Below are 11,294 nucleotides of genomic sequence, written 5' to 3'. Positions count from 1 at the left end.
TCAGGCGGTGCGTGAGAGCGCGTTGAATTTCAGAACGTTGATCTGATAACTCCACAGGACAGATCGGACTTTTTGAGCCTGTTGGTATAATAATTATACCAAAACAAGATCGAAAAAGCCTTTGAACGGACTGACTTCCTACTTCTCTAGACAAGGCCAAAACTTGGCTCTAATACCATGTTAAAATAAACTATAGAATACTAGAGAATATAGGGATAAACTGAATATTGTATACTAACGTTGGTCGGAGCTATTCCAGTGGTTATACGATAGTTGTTGTCTAGCAAAATTCCTACAGGGGGCTTGAGTACTGTCTGGAAGCTGATTGTTATAAGCAGCACAACCACCACCAACAACGCCGCGCGCATTTCAATTGTGATTCGCGATCTATGGCGGATGAAATATATGTATACTTTCTCATCAATTCCGACAGGAGATCTCAAGTAATCTGCAAGAGGCCTACAAAGACCCCAAGGCCTTGTTGCTCTAGCATAGCATAGCATACGCCTCATTGGCGCTTCAGTCACCAAATTTGCTTCATTTTCCAAAATCTCAAACGCTGTAAAACCCCTTCTATTCTCGATGTTTATATCCAATGGAAACTTCGTTAACCATCCTACGATCTGCAAAATGTAGAGATGCACATTTATACAAACTCTATATATATTTCCTTCTTTAGTAGAAAGCTTGAGTGGAAAGAATTAACTTGCCTGGGATTGATCTCTTGATATTGCAATGTGCAGCACAGTGTTACCTTCCTCATCCTGCCTGTTCAATAATTTTTCCCCAAATGAAAAGGCATCTTTGAACCAGGCCCGCCGAAGCCATCCTAATAGGAGCTGAAAATCATCGAATTTATCGTTTGCCAAGGCAATGTGCAGAACAGTCTCTCTTCAAACTGTCACATCTTCAATAGAGTCGGGACATACTCTTAGAAATGCAACCAAAAGATCGAGATCTCCTCTTTGAGCTGCATAATGCAAGGGAGTTATACCCTCCTGCCCTTGGATACGAACAAGGCCATTATCAACATCAAGTAGTCGTAGCACCACTCTAGTTTCGCGATTTTGCAAAGCAAGGTGTATAGGGGTGATGCCATCTTGGTTAAGCTTCCTAGCAAATGATGGCTTTAACCTCATGATCTCCATGGCCAACTGGGTGTGCCCCGCAGATGCAGCTTCGTGTAAAGGAGTCTGAACAAATGGAATGTCATCGATGTTGTCAAAAGCTCTTGCATCTTCCCGTATCATTCTGTACAAGGCATCAATGCCTCCTAACGGGTTAGCATCTCTCAAATTCTGATGTATTTCTTGCTGAACAGAATTCTCCATATTCGGATCCATTCCAAAAAGAGTGATTGTGTGCCAATTAAAGGAAATGCGTTAAGGCTTAAAATGTTGAAACTCCCCAGGCCTATTTTTATAGGATTGTGAAACTAGTTAACAAATGCCTATTGATTCTTTTTTTTCTTTTTTCTTTTTTCTTTTCCTTTTATAAACCAAATATATATATATATATATATATATTTGGACAAGGTATACATTCACAACGACATCATCAATTTGTATGATAATTGTATAGAGTCTACTAATTAATTAAGATTATTCTTTTTAAAAGACAAATTGACAATCACCACAATTAACCTTGATTTCATTAATTTAATAATCCATATTATGCATGGGTCAAGGGTGTGAATCGCAGTGATGCCATGTGCTGCCCAAAATGCAGATGCGAGAAATTCTCCGGCCATAACGAATCCAATCTCATATTATTAGTGATAATGCAGTCAATGTTAACAACACACACGTTGTTGATTTAATTTAAACCGTTTTATTTAAGGAAGAGCTGTAAAATATGATGGTGAGGTCAACACATTGTTTATTAAGGATTTAAGTTTAGCCGGTTGACGAAAAAAATGTAGAATAAAATATTGGGATAGAAGTACAATTTGGATATTTGTCATTTTGTCCTCTTCTCAAAATAATTTAGAAGAAGAAGGGATTCTCTTATTTCACAATATATATTTTGCTTCTAAAAGGTCTATTATATAGACTTGGAAAGAGGAAGTACATCTCGTAAATCGAGGGCCAAAACATGTATAATTAGTCTTTTTTGACTTCTGAGATTTATTACGCAGTAATTTTAAATTTTCTAGATTTATTCCTTTTAACACTTCTATGAGTTCATTTTGTTATATTTCTATGAGTCCATAATCCCTCACGTTTGTTTGTTTATTTTTTTAGCAATAAAAGAAGTTGAGGGAAAGGAAGAGCTAGCTGTAAAATGCTTGCCAACCTACGAGGGTAGGGGTTGTTATATTTTATAGATTGGTTTATTCGGTGTTTAGAATATCATTTTATGTTTTTGAGATTTTTGGTAGTTCGTACTTATAGATTTGATAAAGAATTGAAGAAGTGTGAAGAAACTGCTGAAAGAAGACAAGCCTAAGAAAAAACCACGACATACAGCCAAGTGTGCTAAAAAAAAATAAATGAAAATGAATAAAAACACAGCCCTAGATATTGACAAATTCTTAAAACAACAAAGAACAAAATTACTTTATGCTTCTCTATCTGAATACACTATACAATAATTTCTAAAGTGTTCTTTTCTTTTTCCGTATAAGATTAATTTTTTTTTTTTTTTTTTTTTGAAAAAAAAATACATGTTGATCTCATCAACGTCAACACACTTTATATTTATTAAGGAGTAATGTTACTAATACTCTCATTCCTTCATGCACTTATATTCTTTACACGGTTAATTTTAGAAGTCTTTTTTGTGTCTTTCTTGAATCCCTCCAAGAATAATGTGGCTATTAAAATTAACATTTGTTCAAAATTCAATAAGAATCAATCACAAGTACAATTGTAATTTTAATAACCACATCATTTTTGGAGGAACTCAACAAAGATACAAGAGGGACTTATAACATTACCCTTCCCACACACCTTTAGGTGGCTCCCACTCTTATCATTAGATCAAAATCTAATAATAATTTATTTTAAATCTAATGATAAGAGTAAGTGGCAATTAAGGGTAGTGTATGAGAGTAAGAGTAGAAAAATGAGAGCATGCTCGACTTCAAAAATATAGAACAAAATACTCGGATATAAGTACAATTTGGATATTTCTTATTTTTTCTCTTCTCTTTCAATTTTTTATATCATTTTTATATTGTTTCAGACTGATCATAATCCTTCACGTTTGGACAAAGCAAATGCTTTTTTATTTTATTGAAAAAAAAAATGTAAAGTCTACGTAATCCCTTCAAACTATCATCTAATTGACAATGTCTATTTCAAACTACCAAAACATTAATAACGCCCCCTACGCCACAGCACAAAAAATACCTCTATATATTTTTTTCAATAAGACAAAATACTCCATAACTGAGAAAAAAATTGAAAAATTAATAATTTTTTAAAAAATTAATTAAAATAATTTATTTTTAATCTTTTGAAAAAACGATTTTTTAAAATCGAAATCTTTTTAAAACTGAAATTCTTTGACTCAAAAGATTTTTTTTTTGATCCTTTATTTTAAAAAATTATTAAAAATTATGAAATTAAAATAAAATAAAATGAAACGAAAACTGGAATCTTCGACCCTGAAAACCGAAATTTTTGACCTCTTATAAAACGATCATTTTAATTTTTAATTTTATCAATCTCTTGATTTTTTTTTTTTTTCAATTTTAGGTTTGTTCGAGAAGTTTTAGTATTTTGTTTTTTAATTTTAATGAGGGTAATTTCGTAGTTTGGAGGGACATTGTCACAATTGAAAGTTTTGGGGTATATGGACTTTACCCAAAAAAAAATAGTATACAAGACTGAGGCATAATGGAAAGGGGAGCTCCCTTGGTTGTCTTGTAGCACTAGCAGTCGTTTTTATTTATTTATTTTTTTTTTAAGTTTGATAATTAATGAATTTATTTTTTATTGTTCTATTCAAATAAACTTAACAATAGCTTCCCTTATCCTTTTTTATACGCTTTAAATATTATTTCAAATAAATGTCGGTGAAAGAGAGAGAAAAGATAAAACCATTTTTTTGAATAAAATAAAAATAATGGTAAATGAAGCAAAAGTGTTGCCCTAATAGTGTAACACTTTTGTTTCATTTGGGTTTCCATTGATTTAGAGAACACCTAAGGAGTCTCTTGCAATGAATGTTTTTTTTACAAGTTTTTCCTACATTAAGGGGAAGGAAATAAAATTTATGGAGTTTGATGTTAGTGCTCAGACAATGTGTAATGCATGAAAACCTATGAGGCGTCACACCTAACAAATCAAGCGTAATGCATGGCTGTTAGAATCAGTGGCGGAATTGAGATTTTTGGTTCCCAAGAGGCAAAATTAAAAATAGATCTAGATGAACAAAAATTGATTAAAAACATTAAAGAATACAACTATTGAAATAAATAAACAATTCAACAAAATTTTTTCTGTATAAAGCATATATATAGATGTAACTTAAGATTTATTTTATTTACATCTAGCGTTAATGTATTCATTTGTCATCAACAAGATATCATATTGTGAAATCGTTGCATGATTTTTTCATTGTTAATAGTCATGATTCTTGAATCTATCATTCTCAATGTACGTAATTAGACAATTATTTATCTACTGATCTTCCATCGGTTACATAGGCTATTATTAACAATATTTATTACTAAAAATGCTATTTCAACAATAGTTGTTGCAAGCGGCAAAATTAAGAGCAATGTCATCGATATGTATATCTATGTGCATTTATTAAATATTAAATTGTTCAGAAGAGGCATTACTACTAGTTTTCTTTATAGGAGCATAATTAGCATACATGGAAAAGATAACATCGTAAGAAACTTAATATTTGTTTTTGTTGCTGTATTTTTTGGTCCAACAATCTCCGATTGGTGAGATCCGCTTGTTCTTTATATTCTTCATGGCATCCTTGATCTTCAATTTTGTTGGTCTTCGTGCTCCTTTAATTCCTGCAAAACAATAGCCCATCAGGAGAACTTGCCGGTGGGGTGCCGGCGAGTCTCACTGCGATGCCTAAGTTAGCTTCTTTCTGAGTTTGATATTCTCAAGAATTTGAATGTATTGCGTACCTTAGACTCCATAGCATGTGCCTATATATAGTGTAGGTTCTTAATAATTAGAATGGAAACTAGGTGAGGAAAATGGGATTCAAGAGTGATTGATGGATGAATTAATAACCCCGTCTCCTAGCCGTTATGATCAATGTGAAACCACCATTACAATCAATGTGATCTCGGTCATTAATTTAGCGATTACAAACAAGATATGCGCCCTCAGTCATTAATGTACTTGACCGTTTATGAATGGGATATATGCTTGGATGTTAATCTAGGACTTTCTTTTGACTTTTGATATTTTGACCCATATTTTAGAGGTTAACATTTACCCCCCAAATTCCTTTATCCAAGGAACTTGGATAGGGGAATTTTAGCATGCCTTGGGGATTCCACAGCCTGTTCCACCCGAGACCTAAGGATAAAAATCGAGACCCGAGGGTGAAAATCGGAACCTGAGGGCAAAAACTAAGACCCTTGCTTCAAGACTTGGTTGAAAAACCAAGTCTTGAAGCAAGGGTCTTAGTTTTTGCCCTCAGGTTCCGGTTTTCACCCTCGGGTCTCAATTTTTATCCTCAGGTAAAAACCAAGTAATCACCTTCTTTTGACCCAAGGGTAAAACCGACCCGAGGATAGAAAACAATCATCTTCAATATTCGAGGGTTGAATTTGAGACCCGAGGATTAAAAGCGAGACCCTATCTTCAAGACTTGGTTGAAAAATCAAGTAACAATCTTCCTTGATTCGAGGGGTGGACCCAAGACCCGAGGATAAAAACTAAGATCCTCTCTTCAAGATTTGGTTGAAAAACCAAATAATAATCTTCTTTAATCCGAGGGGTGGACCCGAGAGTAGTGTCCGACCCCTCTTGTTGTTTTGAATTCAAGTATGAGAACCGAGGGTATTGTCTGACCCCCTTGTTGTTTTGAATCCGATAGGTTTACTCCCTTGTTTCCGAGACAAGAGATTTTTTTTGCTAAGGGTTTACTCCCTTGTTTTTGAGACGAGGGATTTTTTTGCTAAGGGTTTACTCCCTTGTTTCCGAGACGAGGAATTTTTTTGATAAGGGTTTACTCCCTTGTTTCTAAAACGATGGATTTTTTTTGCAAAGGGTTTACTTCCTTATTTTTGAGATGAGAGATTTTTTTTTTGTAAGGGTTTACTCTCTTGTTTCCGAGACGAGGGATTTTTTTTGCTACGAGTTTACTCTCTTGTTTCCGATATAAGAAATTTTTTTTGCTAAGGGTTTACTCTCTTGTTTTTTAGACAAGAGATTTTTTTTTGTTAAGGGTTTACCCCCTTTTTTCCGAGACGAGTGCCTTTTTTTTGCTAAGGGTTTACTCCCTTGTTTCTGAAACGAGGGATTTTTTTTGCTAAGGGTTTACTCCCTTGTTTCCGAGAGTGCTTTGTTCACTTTATGAGGATGTTGCTTTATTCCTTTTCTAATGATGAAATCTGAATCACCCTTTTGAATCCGAGGGTGAAAAGTCCGAGGGTAACAAGCTGACCACCCTTTTGAAACTGAGGGTGAAAAATTCAATGATGAAAGCTAACTACACTTTTGAATCCGATGGTGAAATATCGGAGGATGAAAAGCTGACCACCCTTTTGAATCTGAGGGTGAAAAATCAGAGGATGAAAGCTGACTACCCTTTTGAATCCGAGGGTGAAAAATCGGAGGATGAAAGCTAACTACCATTTTGAATCCGATGATGAAAAATCCAAGGATGAAAGCTGACCACCCTTTTGAATCCGAGGGTGAAAAATCTGAGAATGAAAGCCCAACCACCCTTTTGAATCCGAGGGTGAAAAGTCTGACCATCCTGCCTTTGACCAACTAGTTTTGACCTTTCATACTTAAAGAATGGTGAATCCGGATGACAAATCCCGTAATTTAATGCCTTTATTATCATAAGAGAAAGCAACAAAGAAAATAAGTTAAGCCCATTAATTGGGCTGTGGGTTACAATTCCTTCTTGACATATAGCAATTTGGTCACTTTCTAGGGCATTTTTGTAAAATCAATGGTAAAAGCTACAGGTCATAATGTCTCCACTATTCCTTAGCAATGGATTGACATATAATGTCTACCCTCTTGAACATTTAATCAAGTAAGAGGTTGCCTAGTGCTATTTAGTAAACCAAACCAAAGATGCATGGGAAAACTTATTTTGTTCATCTAATGATGGTGAGCGCTGATCTAATGATTGAATGCAGATCCATGATGCTTGAGGGCTTTTTGATGTAATGCTCCGAGGGGAGATAGTGCTGCTATCGATTGGCTTTGAGGGTCATCCCATCGTCAATGGACGGATGCCAATTTTAGTAAGTAAAAATGATATGTCACATAGAATCAATCCATTGAATTACAGGAAGATAAAGGGGAATTGATGTGAAAAAATATAAAGTTTCTAGGATTTGCAATTGGATGTGAATTTTTCTTCTCACATATGTTCTTTAATATAAATTAACGAGATGAACAGAAAAACTTATCTTGTTGTCAAGATGTAGGCTAACACCGATTTGGCGCTATTGGGCGCAGTTGAGATGCATGAACATACATCCATGCAAATCTGTTACAAACGAACATGTATTTGTCTTGGGGTAAAGATTTTTGCGGAAGAAAAATCATCGACCGATATGAATGCGTGATCATCACCATTACAGATTTTTAATTTCGTAAGAACGAATAGTCATTCCCACAAACAGCGCCAAACTGTTGGTGCATTTTTTGGTCAAACAGTCTCCGATTGGTGAGATCCACGTGTTCTTCTCGTTCTTCGTGGCATCTTTGATCTTCAATTTCGTTTGGTCTTCGTGGTCCTTTAATTCTTGCAAAACAATAGCCCATCAAGAGAACTCGCCGGTGGGGTGCCGGCGGGTCTCACTCTGATGCCTAAGTTAACTTTTTTCTGAGTTTGATATTCTCAAGAATTTGAATGTATTGTGTACCTTAGGCTCTATAGCATGTGCCTATATATAGTATAGGTTGCCTAATAATTAGAATGGTAACCAGATGAGGAAAATGGGATTCAAGAGTGATTGATGGGTGAATTAATAACCCTATCTCCTGACCGTTAGGATCAATGTGAAACCACCATTGCAATCAATATGATCTCGGTCATTATTATTATTATTTTTTTTTAAGGAAAATCATTTTTATCTCATTAATAGAGGAATTAAGAGCATTAAAACTCTTACAACCACAAAACATAACGTTCTGAAAGATCCTAGCCGAAGCTAAAAGATCAAAGTCGTAACTAAAAGATTACACATCAAAGACGCCAAACATCCGCTAACCTATAATTAATCTTCAGTTGGAATAACAGATCTGTGCTAGGCAGACACAAACTAATGCATAGGTAGCTCTTATTCCTCGACCCTGGGATCAAAAGGACCCTATGCCGACACACATTCTTCTGAACCCGAAAGCCAGAATATCGTTCACATCTACAACCCCAGGGGTCTGGACCAAAATAACAAGCGAGGAGATTAAGAAAGAAGACATGGCCTTATTACAAGCAGCAAGAAAAACAAGAAAAATACAGGGAAAATCAAAGCAATACAACTAAAAATTTAAAAATAGGAGCACACTAGGCGAATGACAGCACTCGGAAGAAAAGCCGATCGCGTGCTTGCAGGAAACCGATGCGTAGATGGCGTTGGAAGCACATCGCGGTGGGGACGCGTGAAAAGACCCAGCAGAAGACAATAAATGGCAAAGCTGGTGTGGAGGAGATCGGCGGCGCACTCAAAGAAATTGGGGGGAAGTTTGAGTGAATCTCCCATGAGTGGCACCCACGAAGTGTGCCCAAACAAACACCTAGCAAGAAAAAATAAACAAGCAAACAAAGAACAACAACAGGGAAAAAAAACGAAATCCAAAAACAAACACAAAAAAGAAAAGAAACACAGATCGGGGAAGAGAGAGGGGGAAGGAAAATGGGGAAGGGAGGGGGGAACAGATCAAGGAAAGAGAGGGGGAAAGAGAGGAGGGGGGGAGGGGGAGAAACCCCTCCCCCTCAGCTGTGCGGCACTTCCTTAAGCTCTGTTGGGGTTCCTATATATTCGTGATCTCGGTCATTAATTTGGTGGTTATAAACGAGATATGCGCCCCCAGTCATTAATGCGCTTGACCGTTTATGAATGAGATATATGCTTGGATGTTAATCCTGGACTTTCTCTTGACTTTTGATATTTTGACCCGTATTTTAGAGTTACAACAGTTTTAATGTGCCTTTTCCTCTATATTGTTGTAAGAAACTTTAATTTGTTTAAGTTTGGTGTGATAATACTGATGTATTCTTAACATGAATGCTGTTCAGTTCTAGGTGATTTGCTCATAGAAAGTATATTTGAGAAACTTCTTAACAATACAATATCAGCCATGAACTTGAATACCTCTTGAATTCCAGACTCTGGTTTACAAGCAAACCAGAACATGTATGATACATGATGTATCGATTAGTGATTACCAATTTTTGTAGTGTCACTTAAGGACACTCAAACTTAAAAATGGTTGGATCTATAATATACTCAGTTTATTCAATCTATCAATCATCCCTAATTAATCTTTCACATGCATGCAATAGTCATCGTGTGCAAAAATGATAAAAGTCATGGGAATCATAATTAAGATTTGTCCAAAATCAACTAATCGATAAGCGTTGTAAAACCAGTGATTTCACTGGTTGTAAAATCACAAATAATATAGCTTTTCCTATGCAAATGACAAAAACAATTATAGTAGAAAATGATTGGTGTCATTAATTTGCTTATATTTCTCTCATATATATTTTCATACAAGTTTAATAGATCAAGTATTATATTTGTGGAGTCTACCATTGACTTATGTGGAATCTACATAAGTCCACAAATCTAATAATTAATTTATAAGATGAAATGAGAAAAAAAATATATATATGAAAAAAATATTAACACCAATCATTTTTCATTATAATATAAAATTTTATCATAAAAGTCAAAAAAAATTTCAAAATTATCACTATAATTTCAAGAAATGTTAACTAACATGTTTTTATGCATAATACTAGCTCAAAAAATGCTTACTTCCAAAAAGTTTGTTAAATAAAGTTATAATGGCCAAAATGGCTGACTACATATCATCCACATTTCTCTACATCTTAGATGCTTAAATGTCAAAGATTGATAGAGGGTGTTCTTAAAAAAATAGGGTTATATATATATATATAGTATATGTGGTTTAACAACTTCATTTTTGACCACTTCAACTTCAATTTGTATCTTACTGTTAATAACGGAGAAAGTACTTTCGCCCATCTTAATTTCATAAATTTAACAGAAATTTATATCAAACCAATTAAAAAATGTCACGTAACCATATGTCTTATTATAAATTAAAAAATAGGTAATTTCACTTACCTCATAAAGTTACGCGCCTTTTGCTAACATTTCTTAATCTTCAAAGTCTTTCATTTTGGTATATCGAACTTTGATTTCCTTCCACTTTTCCTTTTCCATTATATATTGCAGTTAAATTAAACGGTGGAATAATTAATTTCAGTAAGGGTATTTTAGTAATTTCACATATTTCCGTTAGAATTTAACAGAAAATCCTAACGGAATGAGAAAAGTGGAAGGAAATCAAAATTCGATACATTAAAGTTAAAGACTTTAAATATTTTGAGTGTTTGCAAAAGGCGTGTAACTTCGTAAAGTAAGTGAAATTTACCCATTAAAAAACTCATTAGAAAATTAAAATATTAAAAAAAATTAAAATATTAAAATATAAAAAAAATGCTAAAATAATTTTTTTTTTAAAAAAAACCTGAATGGTACATTAAACAACTCATTTGAATGATATAAGTAGGGGTGGCAAAACGGGTAGACACGATTAAGACCCGTAAAGACCCGCGACCCGATTACCCAAGATACGAATACGACCCGTTTAGCTAAACGGGTTAGCGGGTCTGACACGATTATGACACGAAAAATACCCGAGTAACCCGACACGACCCGCTTAACCTGTTTAGCATAACCGAATCATATTGGGTAGACATGACCCGACACGGCTAAATTTCTTTGTAACTATAGATAATAATAGATCCTCAAAAACAAAATCAAAACAGCAAATAGCAAATAATAGATCCACTAAATGTCTAAATCTAAATCAAAACGAAGGATCAACAACAAAGATCCACAAAATCAAACATAGAGTTGCAGGTTG

General features: G+C 34.5%; 1 pseudogene; it reads right to left on the bottom strand.

Moving 5' to 3' along the window:
• On the bottom strand, window positions 1-1,331 carry LOC132181795 (ankyrin repeat-containing protein BDA1-like; annotated as a pseudogene).
• Between the last annotated feature and the right edge of the window lie 9,963 nt (window positions 1,332-11,294).

This window comes from Corylus avellana, chromosome ca5 (assembly GCF_901000735.1).
Source record: "Corylus avellana chromosome ca5, CavTom2PMs-1.0".
Taxonomy (NCBI): domain Eukaryota; kingdom Viridiplantae; phylum Streptophyta; class Magnoliopsida; order Fagales; family Betulaceae; genus Corylus; species Corylus avellana.
Note: the sequence above shows the minus strand (reverse complement) of the source record. Positions and strands in the feature narration are given on the sequence as shown.